The 22,660-nt window shown below is 38.3% G+C and overlaps 1 long non-coding RNA gene across 1 annotated transcript; it reads right to left on the reverse strand.

Moving 5' to 3' along the window:
• Positions 1-9,139: 9,139 nt before the first annotated feature.
• Positions 9,140-17,531, reverse strand: LOC121362215. The gene is made up of 4 exons (XR_005956467.1): positions 17,124-17,531; positions 11,636-13,461; positions 10,762-10,861; positions 9,140-10,107 (listed from the first exon to the last, which is right to left on the reverse strand). It is a non-coding gene; the product is annotated as an uncharacterized LOC121362215 (long non-coding RNA).
• Positions 17,532-22,660: the final 5,129 nt, after the last annotated feature.

A 22,660-nucleotide genomic window follows, 5' to 3' on the forward strand; every position in this document is an offset into this window, starting at 1 on the left:
GTAAATGATTCTTAACCAATCACATGAAATCTTAGATTTTCTCTTTTTTTGAGACTTTTAATTTTTTTTTTTACATTTGGATGCACATCTGTGAAACCACAGCAGAGATGCTGCCAAATTCCAAGTTGCTGCTTAAAAGGTGCATGGATGAAAGCAGACCAGTGATGGTGTTCCATTCCAAATTCCTTCTGTAATGGGGATACCAACACTTCTGAATGAAGCAACCAGATTATTATTTTTTAATATGAGCAAAATATTTTTTTAACCTTGTTCTTGAAAATTACTACAGCGGTTTAGCTGGCAACTGCCAAAAATTAAACCTGAGGCAGATGCTTGGCTTGGAAAATACCAGCCCAAACAGTGACAAACAGCTGAAAACAAGATGTAATTATGAGGCACTGGACAAGGTTAAGCAGAGCAGTGGAAGACTTTTAAGTGACCTGCAATGAGTTTCTTAATAAAAACTTTATTGAAGTAAGCAGAAATAAGTCAGATTTAATCTTTTAGGGTGAAGATATTTCCTCTGAAAATAAACATGAAAATAAAGGAAAATAATTCCAGAGTGTTTGGATGTGAATAGGGAGAGGGGAGTATGCTCAATTGAGACTGGGAGCAGTATAGTTGAGGACTGGACCATCCTCTTAGGCAATGAAACCAACATGAACGATCTACAAAAGTGCAGAAATAAATGATCCAAAAATATTCTGTGAAGACGAATACAGAGACAGCAGAGTGAAGGGGAAAAGGAATTGCTTCTGGTGGGATAATGCCAAAGCAACAGTTGAGGTTCCTAAATACCCTCATCAGTGCAGTTTACCAGCACAAGCCCCAGGGAAAGCATCATCTAACAGTCCCCCAAAGTGCTCTGCACCTCCCACAGCTGACTGTTTGCCTTCTGTGGAAACTGAGGCAGCTCAGGAGCTGCTCCCTACGCTGAAAGCTCTGATTCAGGGCACGGCGGTGGCTGTGGGAGCGGTGGCAGGGAGGGCAGCTGAGCTGTGACCTGTTCCAGCCCTGTGCTGACACGTTCCACTGCCTCCCTGCCAGAGACTTCCAGAGCAGGTTCACAGCAAGAGTTACAGCAATTACCACCCAGTGCTGTTTGGCACCAAAAATTGTCATCCCATTCCTCTGCTGGGGATGAAAGTAAGAGAGTCACAGAAGGCCTTTCCAATGTACAATGAACTGCCTGTTAATTTGCAAGTACAAATGTCTTTTGTCTATAAAATTAATACTTTTAGCAGATTTAGTGGGTTCTCTGTCACTTGAATCTACCATTGCCTAAAAGATATGCTCTTGCTGGAAAATAATTTAAGTCAGGAGGTCCTGTGGCCTCCGTTTTGCAGGAAGTCAGAGGAGGTGAAAATGTTGGTCCCTGTGGCCATCTCATCTCTGTCAGACTGTTTGTCCTGGATTTTTACAGCAAAACTACACTAATGCTGTAAACTTTCTCTGCAGTTAAAATATCCTGAAATAGCTTGCACAGCCTGTGTTTGAAATTTTTTCACTGCATTTAAGCAAAATGTTTCATGTTAATGGTCATGATTATCCAAATTATGGTCAAAATGGTGACATATGATAACACTGGAAATCAGAATGAAATTAAAACTACTCTAATTTAAAAAAAATCTGTTTCCATAAACAGAAAGTTGAAATTTTTTGCTAGGTGCTGTTGTTTGGCATACAAATTCTTTTGCCTTTCTTATTTATGCATGTGTTTGTTATGTTTAGATTTCTTTTGGGTTTAATGCTAGGCCTGGTCTGGCAGTGTTCAGTTCTGGGACCACTGCAACACTTACACAATGTACCTTACTCTCCAAGGTATCTTATTCTCAGCACATTCTTCCTTCTGATACAGTTTCCCTTTATTTTAAAAAAAAAAAAAAAAAAGAGGAAAAATTGAGGTTTAAGGATAGCAGAAAACTTGGCCTGACAATATGATCTAATGAACCACAAAGCAGCTTTCAAAGAGAAAAAGTAGCAGGAAGTTCTTTCATACCGGGTATTAAAAATAGACTGCACCAAGTCCCGGAATGCACACGGCAGTTATGTAATGATTTTTCAGTGACATGCACTAGGAAATATTCTCAGGACATGTTTTTCCTTCCTAGCACCCAGTTTACTTCTCTGAAGTTTGGAAATTCTTCACATGGATGCTTCTAAGAAGTCTAAAATTATAATGTTCATTTGAATAACCTATCAATTAGCCAGCCACATAATGACAACATCTAATGGTACAATTGAAGTATTTGAATTTAATATACCATTTTCATAATGGTACAAAATGAAACACATGATGGAATCCAATTTTTTTTCCCCCCACAAGTTAGGCTTAATTTATTCCTGGCAATGTAATGATTTTGCACTGGAGACACTAAAAGAGAGAAATCATTTTGGGTACATATCATAAATACTGAGAACATCAGCTCCCTTGGAGCACAGAGAAGTCTCCCAAACATTTCAAAAAGGTTTATATGTTTTTGGGTACTTTCTATAAATGGAAAGACTGAGGGGAGCCAGAACAGCTCTATCTAGTTTCTACCATGCTGAGGAAACTAAATGGTAAATTATTTTTAAGAAGTGCCTTCCTCAGACTTTTCCCTATAGATTTCCCACATTTCCCTATAGATTTTTCCTAGAAATCTTTTCCTAGATTTCTAGGCTCTGGATCTTTGAAGTATAATTTGAGAAGGTAATAAAGGAACTGGAAAAACAGTTGAAATCTAACTTTTGGGCTTTCAGAGTTGTTTTGTTTTCTTGAATTATTCAATGCTCAGAACAATCTGCAATATCCTCTGCCTATAGCAAGAGAATCACACAAGGAAGGCAGCATTACTTTCTTGTTTGCCAATAACCTTTTCTGCCTTTTCTGTTAAAAACCACAAGCCCTCCCACGGCCTCGAGCCTTCCATGGCCACCATTAACTTAATCACTAACATTTTTAGTTTCAATTTATACTTCAAACCCAGCAAAATTCCCTGATGGGAAAGCTCACACATCTCTCCCACCTGTGTCACACACACTGTCAGTATTTCCTAGATTGCTATGTATCAGGATGTACCCAGAAGCACAATTACAGACATTTTTCATCACCCTCTTATGTCAGTGATGGACAGTGATAGGAAGCATTATGGCAAGTGCAATTTTGTCCAATTTTGCCTCCTACTCATAAGTTTTTCCCAGTTCACGTAGTGGAGATTAAATACCAGGAGATCCTAAATGGTCATTTATGACCATGGTAAAACAGTGAGTTTTTTTTTAACATGAGTAGAACTCCAAGTGTTGGGCCTGGCTTTCCTGAGATGTCTTTAAAATATTTTCAGAGCTAAAAATGCTTTTTGTGGAGCAATTGAAGCTCCACGCTGTTCTTTTTGAGAACAGAGAAAAACCTGATCAAAGTACAATCAGATAAAACATCTGATTTATTTTCTCTCTTTACTGTTCTGGGGAATGACAGAATTAAAATATCCATGTTTGACATGTGAACAAACTGTACCACATCCAAAATACTTCATTTTGGAAAGACATAAAAAAAACCCTGAGAACAAGTCAGCATCTTGTAGGGAACCTGTTTGTTTGATAAAATATTAAGAAACATCTTAATTGGCAGTCTGAAATAAAATAAAAAGGGGCATATTGAATTGATATCAAGAATTCATTTTAGAAGAGGTAGGAAGTGAGCACCAGAGCTGAGATGACAAACATGATTTTATAAGATCAAAGTGTCTTTAAGGCCATAAAATGAAAGAAAACCTGGTTATTAACACATTAATTTGCTTCTAAATGCTGTTATACAAATATATTTCTGGGAATCCAGTGCCTAAAAAGTAATTTGTGAATAAGTCAATACTTATTTTTCTGCACTGATCCATAGGCAAAGCTCGAGCTGTTTATGAGGGGAGGAACAGGGTTTCATGCATAGTATTCAGCAGTGCTCCCACTTACAGGAAGACTCATCATCCAGCCTGATTAGTTTACAGGAACTGAAGCAAACAACAGTCTGTGCTTTCTTACATATTTTATGACTATTTTCATATAAGCAAAAATCAGACTTTGTCCTTGTTATGGAAATTTTAGAGCAAATAGAGAATTACAGCCTCTTGTTTAATCAAACTGCTCTGCAAGCTTTGCTTCACCCAGTCACTTGTGAATATTTCTGAGCTGTATTTGATATATTAAATTATTTTTCTATGAGATTTGTTGCCACTTAATGTGATATTCAAGGTCAACACTGCAAACGTATTTGTAAATGAAAGTTTCTGGCTTGGCTGAATTTAAAACCTCAAGTGTTTTCTGTCCCCAAACAAACATGGGAGGCCTCATTTGCATATTCCGAGAAAAAAAAAAACTCCCCCCAAATTTGTGTTACTTTGCTTGCAATTTTCCTTTTTCCCCCAAACTTTATTCCCTCAATTAAAGTTGCTGATGTGTCTAAATTAACAAGTCTTATTATTATATTCATAAATGGGACAAATTTGAGCTCACCTCTGAAACCCAAAGCAAAGCTCTGCCACACCACATTTTCATCTGCTTTCCAGAAAGGCAGGGATTATCCTGTAGCACTGAAGCTCTGCTTTCATGGTGGGAAGGAATTCTGGATTTTACACTGTTTGCTGGCTGTGCACAACAGAAGAATAGACAATACCATCTGAGCTTGGGACAATTAACAGGATGTCTTTAGAATATTTTTATTACGTTAATCTTTTCTTTTGCTTGAGCCAGCATTCCCCTCGAGAGGAAGAGAAATGATGCTGAGACAACTTACTATTGCAAATTAATTGTATGGTCCATTTCCCAAGCATTTAATTTGGCCACAGCAACCTGTTTAACTCAAATGAGTTGTCAAAAAGTGACACAAAAGAGAGGCAAAGTTCTTTAGAGGTGGCCAGTAATTTTAAAGGATGAAGGGAAATGGCTGGCATTATTGCTTTGGTCCAAGTAAAGCCTCTTCTAAACAGGGTGAGGGAAAATCAAGTGATTTGGCCTCACCAAAATTCATGCTACTTGAGACCTTTCAGAAACGTTGAACTCTGGACTGGAACAGAAAATAGCAAAACCATAGGAAACATAAAGAAAAAAAGTAGCATTTCTTACTTCTCATAACAGATAAGTCTGACAATTGGGATCTAAGTTTGGGACAGGAATTGGGACAGATGCACCTGCTCCAGTCTGAGCCACTTATGTGCAAGGCAGGTCTCTCTACCTGCATGAGAGAAGAGGTTGATCCATGAGATCTCTTCTGCTTCAAAGTCAGCAAGGTCTGGTCTGATCTTCTACAGCACGGCTCGTGCTTTCATTCTTTGCTCTGGCATTCTAGAAGTATTTCCATGTGTGTAGCCCCTGTCTGAGCCCACTCTTGGTATGTGGACCTCTGTGATTAAGCTATCCTGGCTTCCTTAACCCATTGCTTCCAGTTTTCCCAGCCTCCTGGGTGTCTCTCTCACAGCTGTATGGATTTTAGCTTTTCAAAGTACAGTTTGATTCATTCTCTCAACACAGGAACTTATCTTCAGCATAAATATTTTTGGAACCACAAAGGTATAATTTTATAGTTAAATAATCACATTTTCCTGGGAAAGCTTCGAGGTAGTGGGTAATGCAGATTAGGATTTGGCACTTTGTCAGACTCTCAAGGAATCTCTGTTTCACTGGCAATATTTATTGTTCAGGAAGCAACACTTAAAACTTTCTTTGCCATAGAAGAAGGTGATCTATCACGTCAAAGACGAATTCCACCAGCCTGATCACTCTCTATAATGATGTATCCCTCTTCCATGAAGCAGATATAACCAAATACTTCTGATAAGGAATTACTCTTTGAGACTAGGACATAGATGCTTCAGTTATAGGGAGTAGAAGACTAATAGACACGAATAAAATTTGGAATGGATGGAATACTTATAATGCTGCATTTTGAAGATAACCAGTTCCCTTTTTGTTTGCGTGTCCTAGAGATGACTTCTTTTCAGATAATTACTTTTCATAAATTTAGATTCCAGAGAAGTATGATTCACAGAAGTGCAGGGATTCCTTTTACTAAGCTGACCTTGAAGAACAGATCTGTTTCATTCTGTGCTTAGTCTCTTCTTTCCTGCCTCCTCTTATCACTTCGGAGCAGCCAGAACCATCAGTGATGTTCCCTCCGCAGGCTCTGTGCTCCAGCCAGCTCCACTGCCCTGCAGATGGTGGCCAGGAGCAAAGCTCTTTGCAGGGTCTGGGCACAAACTCCTTCTAAATGTTACTCAAAACCCCTAATCTGATTCTTGGTACCAGATATCCATTCATTTATTAAGAAAAAACACAGCAGACAACGAATGCTGCACTTTTTCTGTTATTCAAACCTGCTGCTAACAATGAGGAAGATGATGTCATTCCCTGGATGTGACAAAGGACTAATATTATATGCAGTAAAAACAATGAGTCAACAGTTTCTATTCCCTTGAGGTCAAACCATTCAGCAGTTTTGAAAGTAGACTGTTCTTTTTTGTGCACAGAGCTTGTTGTCTATTAACACAAAATGTGTAAAATCAAGATATAATTTGAAAAAAATTTTTGTCCTTTCAAGGGGAATTTTTCAAACCAAAAGGCAATTTGAAATATCTTACAACATAAACCAAAATATATTTTTTCCCCCACATATACTAATCGTAATATTGCAAAAGCCTTTTATTTTTTAGGTCAAAGATACATTATCCATGTTAAGTAATTATTTGTATCATCCTGAGAGGCACTTTGCAGTTCCCAGTAACAGGAGTATGAACTGTGAGTATTAATGCATAACTAAATAAAATGAAATTTTCTGGAGATATTTTGTAATGGTCTGAAGATAAGAAAGACCTTTAACATGAAAATGTGTTTTGACAGACAACTGAAAGCAGGGAGTAGAACAATGACAATTTCCCAGATTTTCTGGAAGAGATGAGGAATTTACCAAATCCTGGCCACCTCTAACCACAGCTGCACCTAGCTCAGGCTAGTGCAAGAAATGTTGTGTTCATACAGATCCTTCCTCCAGCAACTCTCAAACCTTTGTGGAGGATTATTACCCTGCTCATGCAGACTGTGAAACTGCAGCACAGAGAAGTGACAGCTCAAGGTCATTTAAAAGTCAGGAGAGTTTGGAAGAGAACTCAGATTTCTCAATCCCTGCCCAGCACTCTGCCCACTGGGCTCCACTGCCTGATAAAGCTCCTTTTCCAAACTGGACAGAATTTAACAATTTTGAGGAGTTTCAATTCATAATGTTGTTGCTTTTAATAATTTTATTTGGTGGGAAAATAGACTTGCCTAATTAGATGAGGTTCAAGTGCCAGGGAATCCTAGGCCAGCTGCAGTCTCCACTCCTGTTATCCTTTCAGACCAAATCTAGAGACAGGAGAGCAAACTGGACTATATCTAGATGGGCTCTTATGCAGGAAGAAATAACATTTTGCCTGCATTGACACCATCTGACCATGTTTTAGATTAAAATGAGCCTTAGAGTGGAATAAATAATATTCATCATTCTGACAATTAATTGAAATGAAATCTTAGACTCTGAATCCCAAGGAATTTCCTCTGGCATGCTGTCAAAGTGCTGGATAAAGTCTTTTAAGCTTATGCTGACCACTTTAGTATGTCACCTAAAATAACTGCAAATGGGTTCAGGCACAGCCTGTAGCCTGTCCAGTAGGTCCAAGTGATTACTTACCCAAAATGTGGAGGAATACATCTGGCAGCCCAGCTGGTCAGTGTCCTGACAGATTTACTGGAGAAGTAAATGCAGCAGGCATGGCTCAGTCTGATCTTTAAACTCTCTGTCTTCTGATGCTTAAGGAACTCTTACCTTTTCAAATATTTTATGGAATACTGAAACCAAATATCTAAGACCTAAAGACATCTCAGTTGTTTTGGGTGTCCTGTTACACTGCTCAAGTGAGACCAAAAAGCTTGTTAGAGCACTTCAATGGAAACACAGACATTTCCACTAACAATTGCTCTTATAAACTCAAACAAAAATCAGAGAGATTTCAGAAAAGGCAAAATAAAGAGACTAAAGCAACTTACAGAATTTCCTCTGGATGTCTTAAGTTAATTACAAATCCTGTGGCCTGGTATTTTCATTTCCGTAGTCACAATTAAAGGCAAAGTGATTTTGATGTCATGTAAAGAGGGATGAAACAAATTTCCCATATGAAATTAAGAGTCTCCTTTTCAAGTTGTGTCATATTTTTGCAGGCAACATGCCTTACTGCCTAATGAAAGCCAAAACCTGAATGTACTGCAGGAAGAGTCACACATACTGCAGCCACGTAGGTGTGCTGTTTGACTCCAATGACACACAAAAATATAAATATATTTAAGTTATTATTGTCTATTTAATAGACTTATGAACTACCAATAAAAATAGAGACTCATATCCTAGTGTGTTCCAAGAAAGGATCTTCACCTGATCTTTGTTTTCACAGCTCTCATCCCAACAATCAGCTGTGAAAACTTGCATAAGTCCTCTCAATATGACTGAAGCTGCTCCTTTGTTAAACAGTTAAACAAGTTAAAACTAGGGACAGAGATTCCTATTCAGGAAAATAGTGAAGAACTTAATTCAATTTAAACATATCTTAGCATTACTTTGTAAATCAAATCTTACTTAAGCAGGTGACACTTCCAAAAAAGACTGTCATGAGGCTACCCCAATGCAAAGGCATATTAATATCAGGAGGCATCAGCAGGATTATAATTTCAAAATTTTGTAGGTATGACATCTGGAAAAACTACTTCTGTTCAATGTTAGTTTGACTGTCTGCACAAAAATTTCAGACCGGTAGCATTTAAAATTTATAAAGAAAAATGTATTCTTAATGTTAAATAATAAAGACAGAATACAATAAAAAGTTTTTTTTTTTTTCATGAAACTGTGAAATAAATCATTAGGTTTTGGATTAGTTTATGTATGTGCTTGTCACATCTTATTAGATGTTTTTATTAGATCTGTTTTATTATTAGATCTGTTAGTAGGTCAGTCCTTTATTATATGTTGCAGTGTTTGTTTAGAACCTCACCCGTAGCTGTCATTGCAACAAATCAATGTATACAACATAGCATCAGTACAGCACTGTATTATCCATCTGCAACACTATCACAAATATGAATACAGATTTAGCTATGGTCCATGGCTCAATATTTTTGATGTATTGATTTGTTTCACAGTTCTACTGTTACTTTTCTCATCTATTAAGGCAGGCAAGAATGTTTCATAATATTGAAAAAAACCCATTTAGCTGGAAGACTTTTCTAGAGAACAAAACCTCTGTCTTATTTTCTCTTCACTGGTAATTTTCTATTATTGGAAGAACAAGAAGGAAACTTAATACCAATTTTAATCTATTTTCCCTGGCAACACAAAGTAAGAAATAGGCAAAGCATGAACAATATGTTACCTGTGTTCTGTCAATTTGTGCTGTCTGTGGAAAATAGGCTGGCACACAAAATTTGAAATGGTTATTGCATTCCTCTTCTGAACAGATTCCTATCCCACTCCAGGAGGGAACTTGGGTGAGCCCTGGCTGGGCACTAATTTTCCTGGGTGCCCAGAAAGGTCTGAAGCCTACACTTTTCAAGAGAAAGGGGGAGAGAGGCTCTGAGAGGGGCCTCGACACACACTGTCTGCAGCTGCAGAGCTGAGGGTCAACCCACATCCCACATCCTGGGAGCAGCAGCAGGAACAGATTCCTCATTCCACACCAAGGTTGGAGGCAATGTGTTCCTGAACAAGGCTGGTTTGGGCATGTAGGATGGAGAACAGACCTGTTCCTGAATCCTAGTTGGACAAGCATGCATACAGCAGCTAAGTGGGTATGGTGGGTATGGCTTTCTTATTGAGCTGAAGAAATAGGGCAAGATTTTGCCTGGGATTATTTATTTTCTTGCAGAACACATAATCTGCCCTATCAGATGGAATTATTACCCACTCACAGCAACCTTTACAGCTAGAATGGTATTACTCATTCTCCTTAACAGAAACCTAGCACTGTGGTTTTGGTGACACACTGAAAACTTATTTTGATCTTCGTTGTGTTTCAGATGGCAATGCATTGTCTCCTTCCTGATCTTGGATTACAGTCCATACTGAAAAAAAAAATTAAAATTATTAAAAGTTTAAGTGGATTTATTTGTAAATGCTGGTTGTGACCTTCCCATAATGAGTCAGCTTTTTCCCTACAAGTCATGCTAAGTACTAGTTAGCAAATTATCTATTTTCCTTTGCAAACACTGCATTATGGATGAGAATAAAATATTGCTTTTTAAACAGGAGTGGATGTTATCACTTCAAACGTGCTTATATGTACTTCCTGTGCTGAGATCCAGCCCAGCAATAACAATACCACAATTACCAGAATGTATAATCTATAATGTGTCCCCGTGTAAATCAAGCCCCCGCTGAGCAGTCGCACACATCCTGCAGGATACCACTGCCATCCTCAATTGCTTCCGGTGAGCGCCTGCATCTGCAGGAGGAGTTCTGAGCCAGCCTCACACTGGCTCCTAACTCACAACACTGCAAGTCACCTCCTCCCAGGATGATTCAGGCACAGAGCTGAAGCAGGTTTTGTTCATGATTGCTTAAATGGGAATCCAGAAAATCAGGCTTAGGGGAAAAACCGTTTTGATCTTTTAAAAATACTTATGATTTCCGATAAAAGCAGAAAATTATTGCAAATACTGCAAGGGAGAGTGTTCAGGATTTCAACTCTGTTGTTAAATTGCTGAAATAACGCATACCTGGGACTTCCACACCGTGGAGACTTAGATGCATGATCTTAGATACTCTGTCATTCATTCCCTTCAGAATAGAGCATCATTTTTTCTCTGTGCAAAATATCTGAAAAGTAAACATTTTTGAAAGAATTTTCCAAAGTCAAAGAAAAAGCAAAGTCCAAACTAAACCAGAAATATATCAATTTAATTGCAAGACACATTGCAGCCATACACTCAGAACAATCTTACAGGAATACTCTGACAATGTCAGTGTCATGATTCAGTTAGTTCAAGCTAACTCAACAGACTGACTCAGAAATTAATTCTACTTGACCTGTTCATGACTTTATATTTTTAGTTAGTTCTCAGGTTAGATACTGACTTTTTCAAACAGATGTTGAAACCAATACAAAGTTTCAAAATACTTGTGAACCCTGTAAACTATGTAAATCACTTTTACATATAATTTATAGATTAGATCCTTAAAAACAAAATAGGTGACCATTGTGTGATTTGACAACTTTTAGAATTGGACTCAATAAGCTTCTAACTCTCATTCTACTTTGTAACTGGGGGACAAACCATCTTTCCTAGGTATACATAATTTCCACTGAGTCTCTTACTAGCCAGAAGAATTTTAGTATGTTTTAAAATAATAATGTAGCAGTTTAGAGGAAACATTATGCAAACCCTGTTATTTTTCTCTTTCTGATACAGGCCTTCCAAAGAGAGATTCTAGCTGGAGGCAAGTCAATGCACTGCTTGTCTGAATGGTATTTTAAGGTATCCCTTTTTCTTGCTGCTTTTGGTACAAAAATACGTAATGAACAAATGATTCAAACTTCATTTGTCCACTGCAGAAGCTGACAGGGAGTATTTCTTGTGCTAGCACAAATACCTGGATTGCAGAGGCCACTGAGGGGAGCAGGGCAGGGGTGCAAGAAGCACCACGTGTCCAAGGGTAGCTGAAGAACTGACACACACCTTCTCAGGGGCACGGCCAAGTCCTGCTGCACTTCAGCTCTTCTGCGACATACAGAAGTCATCCAGACCCCTACAAACAACTTTTTATGGAAGTTTTATTGTCTTTTGTGTACTGGACACGTGACTTCTTCCATTCCCTGTTACTGCCTTGTACCTTCTCTAGTCTGATCTTTTCTTGAAAGATGCTCGGAAACTTGAGCATCAGTGCAGGTCCCTCTGTAAGCACTTCACACCCTTTGGAATTAACAGTCAGCTGTAAATTAGTATAGGACAGGCAGCCTGGTTATCCCTGGCTCTAGGAAAAACTCAGGAGATTTGGGTCTGATGTGCCATAGCCACTCTAGGGTAAGTAGAAGCTGTCTTGGCTGAAGTTGTGGATGAACTTTTCTGCTTGTCAGGATCCAGGTTGATTCCTGCTGAAATGATCAGATAAAAACATAAGACACATGCCAGTGTTGACACAGGTAATCCTGCTAGGAAATACACAGCCCTTCATCAGCCTGTCTGCTAAACCCTGAGCTGCCTCTTCATTTTTGTACAGGATTTGGGATAGTCACAGGCTTGTGGATGCTGCTCTTGCTCAGCAGACAGGCCCACCTTTGCTCACACAAGTGGTTTAAAAAAAGAGCTTGCAAACCTGTGATATTTGGCTTATGAAATAATTAATTCTTTAATGATGCAGCTACTTTAGTCAGTTACAAAAAGCAGACAGAATTATCAAATTACTTTTGTCTTATTTGTTGCAAACTTCTTAGCTGTGGCACCACCTTGTGGACATTGCTATGTGGAGTGAGAACTCGACTGGTGGCAACAAAAGCAAGAAAACCAGGCATTTTGGAAAAACAGCTGTGGCCACACATGGTTTGCTAAAGGAGAGTAAAATAACTACATTTTAGAAATTAGTCCTCAAAATCCACCTAAGAAATAAAATGTGGAATAAATACCATCATTATACTCAGTTGTCTTTGCAGCTTTTACCAACTCTTCTGCCTGCCAGCCAAGAGGAGAGGCAGCCTTCAGGATTACTTTTGTTCCTTCTCAACTGACTAAGTAGCAGCATCCACACCCCAGTTCTGTTCTTGCTGTACATGCAGACATGACCTTTACACCTATCCCAAGCAACAAGTCTTGCAAAGTCAAAATCATAACACTGGAAAACCTTGGGTCCCACTCCATAAATGTAAACTCAACAGTGAGATTGGTGTCCATCCTAAGCCAAAAGGAAAACAATCTCTGACAAAGATAAACTGGGGGATCTTTTAAATGCTTGCTGAAACACAAGACAAACAAAAATAAATTTAAATTCTACTCTCTTGGCTGTTAGTTTCTCAGAACCTTTTGCAGCTGAGGTAACAGGGGGTTCCTGTTATGAACTCTCTTATCAGCTACAGGCAAAGCAGGAAAGCACAGGGGAGCCAGGATTTCTAACACAAGATCTCCAAGTTGAGTGCAGCACACATTCTCTCTGGGTGTGTCTGAGTAAACTTGGGGAGCATAAAATAAAACACTGAATTGCATTTTCTACTTCTCTCTCTTCAATAACATACAACCTGTCCTTGCAGTAGCATAAAGTGCAGGAGGAGATGAAGACTTGAGCAATGTCAGACTTGCTGAAATGAAATACTGAGCCCTGCAGCCAGGGAAGCCAACTCATGCCCAGTGGAGCTCATCCCTCACTCTAGAACAGACACTACTCTTGTTGCAGCTGGTGTCCTTCCTCTGCAAACAGAAGCACTGCACCTGTTTTAGAAAAGAACAGAGAGTAAAATGTCATCTTTTTTTATTACAAAATTAAAATACCTTTTAAAATATGGCAATGACAGCACTACTTTTACAATTCAGATATTTTTAAAAAATGTTTTTTAGAAATGCATTTCTATTTTCTCTGTTCTTCATCTCAAAAAGATTAAAGAGTTTATGCTGCTAATTTTTTTTCCTTTGGCATATTCACACAGTAAGCATTAAAGTTATTTTATTTTTTGTGCTTGAAAATTCTTAGTATAAGTGCAGGGTTTTGAAAAAAATATAGGACTTTCAAACTCTTAGTGATTATTCTCAGAGATCAACTATTGTTTTCAATTCAACTTAAATATTTGTTTTGGAAAAAATCAGGCATTGGCTACCCCTTACTCACACTGAGTGCAGAGATTCTCTTTCTCCTTAGGCACCATTAATGTAATTTTGTTCCCCATTGCAATTAGTTGCATAATGCATCCTCATTAATGGCTCTGGATGTATCTACATGGAAGTTTTCATCCACAGAATTGCAGGAGCAGTTACTGTAAACATGGGGTGAGTGACACAGAAAAGACTGAACCAAGTTTATTCTTATACAGAACTCAGTTAAAAAAAAAAATCTTATTTCTTATTTTTTTGAGCATGTGAAAATGTCGTATTTGTGTCCATCACATTCAGCTTATTTGCTTTCAGAGAAGAAGCTAATAAACTTTGAGGCACAAATAACCTTAAATCTCCAAAATGGTACTTTTTACACAGACTTGGAACTCCCTTGAATATTTTAATTATCTCTTTCCTAAAAGCCAACAAAGTAGCATGGCACTAGATTAAAACAATTTTCTTTGCATTTCTGCTAGAACTGATTTCTTGCTGAATTAGCATATCAACTCCAAAACCAATTTCCACAGCATCAGTGACCTTATGCCACTTTATGTATTACAGCAGCAAGAGAGAAATGATTTCAGAGGGCTGTAACAGTTTAAAATTATTCAGTATAAATCCACTTATTGAACTGGCACATGCAGGAGACAAAGCCCTGAAATTATGTTGCTAACCTGTACGGCCTAAAGTCAGATTTCTGCATTTTTAAAGGCTGCACCACCTGACACAGAGCTGTGGTGGGTATTATCAGAAAATGGGATGGAACAGGCAGAAATCTGCTCAGGCTGGAAAATCCCAGGGGAGAGAGAATGAATGAGAAAGCAGCAGCACCCCCAGGATGAGATCATGGGGGACACAGCCCTCTGTGGGAACAAAGGGAGGAGTGGAGAAAGGGACCAAACCCTACATATGAACATTTCAGGGGGTCCTTTAATAAGAGGAGAATTTTCCAGGTGAAATTCAGTAAGTCTGCAAAAAAGGATGGATAAACCCAGACTCTTCAAGCCCCAATGCAGAGCCAGTTTGGTCTACATAAAAACTAAGTGCACAGCTCTCTAGCAATCAAAAGACAAGGTAATATTATTATGTTATTTAATACTTTTTACAGGGAATGAAGGTTGCATAAGCCTCTACGCTTATTAGACATTAGATTTAATTTCCTGTATTACTGAGAAATGGGTGGCTTGGAGCTCAGCCAGGCTTGGATAGATATAATAGGTTACACATTTATAAAGGGAAAGCAGTACAAGTAGGAACTGCTGCTAGAGGTGTCAATTTAAAGTAATACTCTCCCCCCAAAAACCCCATCCCACACAGGATAGAGGAGACTGAATCAGAGATGTGCTGTAAAAACATTAAGTCAGGGGAAAGTGGTGCAGAGAAATTGGTTGCTGAACCAATGACTAAGTACATTTGACCTTCATGTGCTATTTTCTTCTGAAGTCTTAATTTTGTGGTTTCACAATGGGCTCATCCCCAGGAAAATCTGATGTCCTCTAACATCTAATTATCACAGGTGTCATTTATACATTTATGCCTTGGTCTGTCAGACCTAATGTGACTCCATATATTGATAATAAAGAAACAGGTTATTTACTTATTGTTTCACTTGCTGAAGTGCAAAACCAAAATGAAATAAAATGTTTTATAATCTGTTTATTATCTAACTACTTGTGCAATGTTGCTCAATTTCTTGTTTTCCAGTGTGCTTTCCTTTTTCCTTAAGAGGCAATATAAAAGACAAAGACTTTTCCAAAGAAGAAGGACCTGGAAATTCTCAATACTGCAAGTTAGCTCCTTTTCATAAAGAAAAACCACAGGTGAATTTTCCTACCACTATTCAGATGATTTAAAAAAAAATTATCTTTGCCTTTCAACATAAAACTTGCTTCAACATAAATAGTTTTCAACTATGAAAGCCCTTTTTGAATTTCATCTTCCTTCTTATTTTGAAGGTACTGTAAGAATAGCTACAAACTAAGTGCCATAGAATATGCAATGTAATTATATATTTTGATTTTACCTTGCTCAAATTAGGATATTTTCAACTCCTTCAGATATGGTATGTGCTTATTACTGAAGTAATATGTCAAAGTAGATTGTAATTTGTTAATATCAGTACTACAAAGGAAAGAAAGTGTGGAACAAACAAGCAAATAAATTCTGCACTGTAAAGCACCAAGTATTAATTTCTAGAGTAAAATATATGTTAAAATTGTACAGAGCAAGATTAAACTAAAATAAACATGTTCAGATAGAGAGAGGTTACCATCTGCAGTCCAGCTGAAGTGAGAGAACATTATGGGTATTCAGTGTCATTAAGACCCAAGTAATTTCTATTTTGTATTTTCAAGTGAAATATCACTCTGATGAGACATTCCGAGTACTTAGCAGCTCCCATTATGCCTTTTCTGGGCCTCAGCCATCTGGATGAATTTCTGGGGTCACAGCCTTTGCTCTCCTTAGGATTCCTCCACAGTTGAGTTGCAGCTAAAACACTGACAAGACACAAGCAAACTGCCTCAAATATTCCCAGTCTGGAAGCATCTCCAGAGATCACTCAGCCCAAGCCCAGCTCAGAGCTGGATCACCCAGGGCAGGGTGCTCGGGACCTTGCTTAGCTGAGTTTGGAGTTTCTTCAATGATGTCAACTTCAAAACCTCCCTGGGCAGCCACAGGACAGATGTTCCTCTTGTCCACCCTCATGGTCCTTTCCTGCCCTCCCTCCAGCATGTCCATGTCCTTCCTGCTGTGGGGAGCCCTGAACTGGCACAGCACTCCCACTGAAGCCTCACCAGTGCTGGGCAAAGGGCAGTGATCACCTCCTTTGACTTCCTAAAAATGCTCTTCCTAATGCAGCCCAGGATGCTGCTGGGTCTCTCTGCCAAGATAGATGTTTACAGATATAACAGAATTTTAAGGACATGATGAGTTATGTATTTCCAGGGTCTGCTCTATATCAAGGAAATACAAACTATATCATTTTGCTAATACATGTTTTATGTCAGTATCAGGGATTGTATTTATGTTCTCATTACATGATTTCCTAAATAACTGGCCCATTAAAACCATTGTTTGGGATGATTACACAGTGCTTTGCAAAAACATCTGTGCACAGATTTCTAAAGGTAACTGAAAATCTCTAAATGCACACCAGGGTATGTTCACAGGAATAAAGGCACCTTGGAAACTGCAATTCTAGAAGACAGGATTTCTCAATTTCATTGTGTTGTTAATGTTAACATCTAAAGATAGCAGATTAATTAGTATTATATTTTACTCACAGATAACCTTTTGTAGCAGTAACATCCAGCTTATAAACTTCCACAGTTTCCAAAAGCACTCCACACTGTTTCAGAAGCCAAAAATCCAGTTCTCCCTAATGTATTCCTGAGAACCTTCCACTTCCTCTGCAGCTGCCACAGTGTAACTGTGGACAATACACTTATGTATTGACAATACACAAATTTTCTGTGGAAAAAGGTCCATAGACTTTCCAGTGGGTCCTCAGGCAGCCTAAAGCAATGAGATGGTCTATCAGATTTGTTTGTCTTGGCAAGGAAGACAGCAACCTTGTTCTTGAAAAATCTACATTTAGTTCCCCATCTATAAACAATTTTCATCAGTTCTTCCATCTGCAGTATAAGTCTTTGTTTGGCAAACAATTTGCAATGTTTCTTGTTATACATGTCAAATTGTTTCTGTTCTGCATGAGCTATAATGACTTAAAGGACCAAAGTTCCATGTGGTGGAAGGAGTTTATTCCCTCTGAATCCAGGGGTACCTTTACTGCCCTGGTTGGCCCATGATTTCTTTGCATTTCTTACAGTCTGTGACTGCAGAAAACAGGAATAAAACTCCTTCTCATTAGTGACATAGCAGTACATGAGCCAACACAGTCTAGCTAATGTCCTTTTACCTTCTGGAATAGTTTAAAGCAGGATGCAAAATATTCTTGCAAAAATATACAAAGTCCTTTCCATCCACTTTCCTGTAAAGCTATGCCAAAAGCCCTGGGAAAGCCTTTTGACTCCAGCCTACGTGCTCAAAAGAAATCTGGGAGACTGGCAAAAACCCACAATATAATTAGGACAATGCTGGGACTCAGATTAACATTATGGAAAGCAAACACCTTTCATACCACTCCCAGCTCTCACATATCCATGCTCAAGGGAGATGAAAATTCAGATGCTCATGAGCAGAGTAGCTCTTCCCAAAACAACACTAGATTGGCCCAGGTGGTCACAACCTGCACAATTTTTCATGGACTGACTTTCAAACTGCCTCATGGCTGCCTCAGTCTCAGAGATGTTGAATATCTTTCTCAGCTTTTTCCAATGCAGACCAGATGTTCTATTGTGATAATTCTCTCATGGGCCTTTTCCATTTTGACTCTCCATCAGCTAGGGATCCAAAGAGACGTTACTTGAAAAACAGGAACCATAAAAGAGCCAGGAACTTATAAATTAAAACATAAACATTAATTTGTTTTCCAAAATACAGATGTCTTTTGTCAGTTCAAGCCTTGATCTCTCCACCAGTTAAAGGCAGCAGTTGTTCTGTGGAGGCATGCACTGGAAATTAGCCAACGGGCATTAACTTTTGGTTCTGATTGAACTGAGGAAAATTTGAAACAGAAACACAGAATTAAAAGTTGTGATAGCAGTTATTGTCTGATAACATTTTAAAATGCTCATGACAATACCAGAAGAAGTGTCCTGCCATAAAGAACTGTAAATTACAGAACCTTTTTGGATGAGGCTCAGGAGAGATTTGGTGTGTCCTTGGTGACAGCAGGGTCTGTCCTTCTCCTCTCCTGGCTGATACAGCACAGGGACCAGGATCCATCCCTGGGGAAGTGGATCCTCTGGTGGTGACTGGTGCAATGGGGTCACAGCATTGGGGCACCAGCACAGCTCTGGACAAAGGGACTGGGCTGGAGAGGAAGGGACACAAGACAGAGACAGCTTTAAAAGAACAATTTTATACATTACAAACACAAGTGCTCAAGGTTCAACTGCATAGATTTGGATTAACACAACACATCAAGCCTTGTTTTCAAATGGCCATTGAAAATCTCTTTTCTAATGCTAAATCACTTGATATATCAGTATTATTACAACTGTTAACATTTTTATCTCAATAAAATTTTGAGAATATTTAAAATAGAAGAAAGGCTAGAGGCAACCAAAAAAATCTATAAAAATGTGCATAATAAAGAGATAAGGACAAAAAATTACTTTCTTTTTTTAACATGACCTACATGTGAACTAATTTTTTATCTTTAAAAAGTAGCAATTCACAAGTCACACCTCTTCATTCCCTTTGAAATCAATTTTATACACCTACACAATTCTTCTGACAGTGGATTACTGCAGGTTTACACTCAAACTTTGAGTTTCCAGTTCTGCTGTATTTTCTTGAAAAAAATCTATGAGAAATAAATACTACTCTGCAACTTTTAGCAAGGAACCCTCTGCAACTGAACACTTTATTGTACCTAAGCAGGGAAGGTACAACAAAGTGCTCTTGATGTAATTTTTTAATTTATGTTTTAATTTCCTTCTTTCTCATACGGGCATCAACAAACACCTGTAATTTATAATACAATCCAATCCAAGAAGTATCACTGAATTATACCCTTTTCTTCTACTCCTTCAGAGACTTAGCTTTTACCAAGAACTACTTTTTCTAGAGCCTTCTGCTGAGAATAAGGCAATAGTCTGTCCTTTACACCAAGACCTGTCCTTCCTCTGTACTACAATGCACTCACCTGGTGGAGCAGCCCTTATTCCCTCCCTTAACCCTGCTGGAATAAATCCTTGCTTTCCAACACCCTTTCATGACAAGCTTTACATCTTCATTTTCTTTTCCTAGGCTGTAGCTCCTCTAGACTTCACACCATACTAATATCTGTCTGTACTCCTCTTGCTGAACTGTTCATGCTTTATTATTTAAGTGCAGGGAATTCTAAGTAGCTGTTCCCACTTCATCTGCTCTTCCCTTGAGGGGTCAATCAGCATCTGCTGTTCCCTGTCTCCTGAGGAAGAAACAACTTCCACAGAAAGGAGCTGCAAAGATCCTTTCATGGCTTCACTTCACACTAAGAAAGATTTTGATTGCACATGCTGGTTCCAGCAGAATTTGCTCTCAGGGAAATATTGTAGTCCTGTATATTGCTGAAGTTTTAATATTCTCTTCCTTAAGGAGAAGACCGAGGTAACAATTTGGAATATACATTTTTCTCAAAGATTTTGCACTGGTCAGATAATTCATCAAAGATGCCCTCCATCAAAAATGTAGAATTCTGTTCCAAAAGAATATGAGAAGCAAAAGGAGTCAGATATTTCTGTGAATTTATTAGTAATATACAGATAATGTGCATTTATAGTTGTACCTGTTAGCTGATTAAGAAAGGTGATTTTTCAGATCTATATATGTTACAAATGAGCTGTTTATGAATTTTCCAGACTACAGAATGATGCAAATCTCATTATTTCAACTCAATATGAAAGAAACAGTTATTTTAAACTTAGACTGTGAAGTGGCAGATGTACACTCACTTCTAAGGATAATTTTAAAATGTATTGCAACTGGTATGTCTTAAAAGTGAAGATTCATCCAGACTACTACTGGTAAGGACTAAGAAATTATTTCCTGGCTTTGCAATGACCAAATTCTGAACTTCTGCCCCTGTTAATCCCCTTGCTCAGTCAGACATTCACATGTAGGAAAAGCAACCCCTGTCCTGCTCCCATCAAAGAGGCTGCAGTGGCACCCTGTTCCCATGCCAGAATCTTCTTTACTCTCGGCATCCCTTCCAAATAAGCCACTCCAACCAAACATTCCCTGCACCTTCACAAAAAAAGAAGTGGCCACAGTTTCAGTGGGAGTTGTTTCAGTTGCAGGCACTTCTGCCAACCTTTCCCTAGATGTCGCCACATTTTCTGGCACCTTCAGTACAGCCTTAATTACTACACGGAAAACTATCATGAAGGATCCTACTTTCTTCATGGAAGAAACAGAAAACTATCATAGAGCAACCCTATTTCTTCAGAGCAACAAAAAGACATTCTAATTATATGCACATATCATTCGCTTTAATAGAATATATCTAATATATCCTACTAAGGTCACACTGAAACCTGAAAATAGCTTTTATCACAGCCTTGTTTTCACACTCTTTTTACTTCCTACTAAGTGTGTTGACTCACTGAGTCTGGAGCTGCTGACCTCATCCACTACTTTGTGCTGAAACAAACAATCTCCTTAAGGATTTTTCCAAAGTCTCCAGATTCAGTTTTTATGCATACTTTGCCATTCTTTCTCTCTTAACAATTTTTTTCAAAGGATGTCCTTCTGCCCTTATATGATTTTGCCACTTAAAGACTCATTTGTACTATCCAAGTGCTACAGGACACTATTTTGGGAATTCAAGCCAGGATTCAGGCTTGTGTTTTAGCTGATTTGGACTTAAAACAGGGTTCTGAGGGCACCATCCTTGGTTCCACCCCAGTGTTAATACCTCTCTGCAATTCACACCTGTGGAAATAGTCTTTGGAAAGCACATGCTGATTTCTACACATGAATGAAGTCTCCATATTTTCCAGAAATACAAAGACTCTCCAGTTTGTTGCAAAACCTACCAAAATATCTCCAGATTTTCTAAGTATTTCAGATTTCAGTTGTGCTGAAGTAGTCATTGATTGGTTGTCCACAAGATGGGGCTTCTACAACAGAGATCTTTATATGCAAATTTAAGATTCTGATGTAAAACCTATGAATGGCACCACAGTTGACAGAAACATACTTGGAAATTTTGGCACAGGAATGGTCTTTACTGCATTCCTCATTTCTCACGTGAAGAAAACAACTCCTCAGGAAATCAAAACAGCAGCAAGTGATTTTATCTTGTCCTTAACCCTTGCACTGTGCTGGTGTACAGCTTGTAAGCCAGAGGCAAAATGCCTCCACTGCAATCACCCTGTGTCTTGCAGAGATTCTGTGCAGTCCCCCATGTCTAAAGGAGTGCTTGTGGAACAGCACACAGACCAAAACACCAAATGGTGTGCCTGTGGTTTTTGAGACATTTTCTAAGTCAATACGCAGCCTTCAGAATTTCTGAAGCAGCCTGCAAGTCCACTGCTAAGATGATAATGCCTCCAAATAAAAGTTTAAGTAGATCCACAGACTGTGCAATTTTTGTAAACTTAACTGAAAGAGGGAACAGTTTGCTGTCATAAAAACTAACTGTAGGCATGCACTTCACAAAAATGAAAATTGTGAAAAGAAATGAAAATGTGAAATGAAAAGAAAAATAATTTATTCTTAGACACAAAATTTTCTAAACACTACAAACAATAAAAAAGAATAGACTTACAGTGCCTTTAGCTGTCTTGTTTCACTGTGGTGTTTGTTCAAACAGTATGTTCTGCTAAAAAAAAAAGGCCTTTCTCCTCTTTTGTCATGTAAGTAAACAAGCAAGATTTTCATGTCTTATAGGAATCTCCACACAACCAAAATCAGAACAGACTAAGGAATTGTAAAATTACCTTCTTGTATTCCTTTTCATATTGTTAGAGGCTTAATTTATGAGAACTTCTGTTTTCTGCATGATATAGCTGTTTTCTAGAATTTTTTTTTTCAGGAAACACAGTAGTGTTTGAGCATGCAAAAGCAAATACTGGTACAAATTTCCAGCCTGTCCCTCCAAGAGGAGGCTGTACAAACACAGACTAATCAAAAAGCAAAACTAAATGTTAAGAAGAAACATTTCTGGCCAGAGGATAAAGTGAATTTCCCAAGGGCAGTCATTCACAAC

The sequence above is a fragment of the Pyrgilauda ruficollis genome, unplaced genomic scaffold, assembly GCF_017590135.1.
Source record: "Pyrgilauda ruficollis isolate IOZ18807 unplaced genomic scaffold, ASM1759013v1 scaffold6, whole genome shotgun sequence".
NCBI lineage: Eukaryota > Metazoa > Chordata > Aves > Passeriformes > Passeridae > Pyrgilauda > Pyrgilauda ruficollis.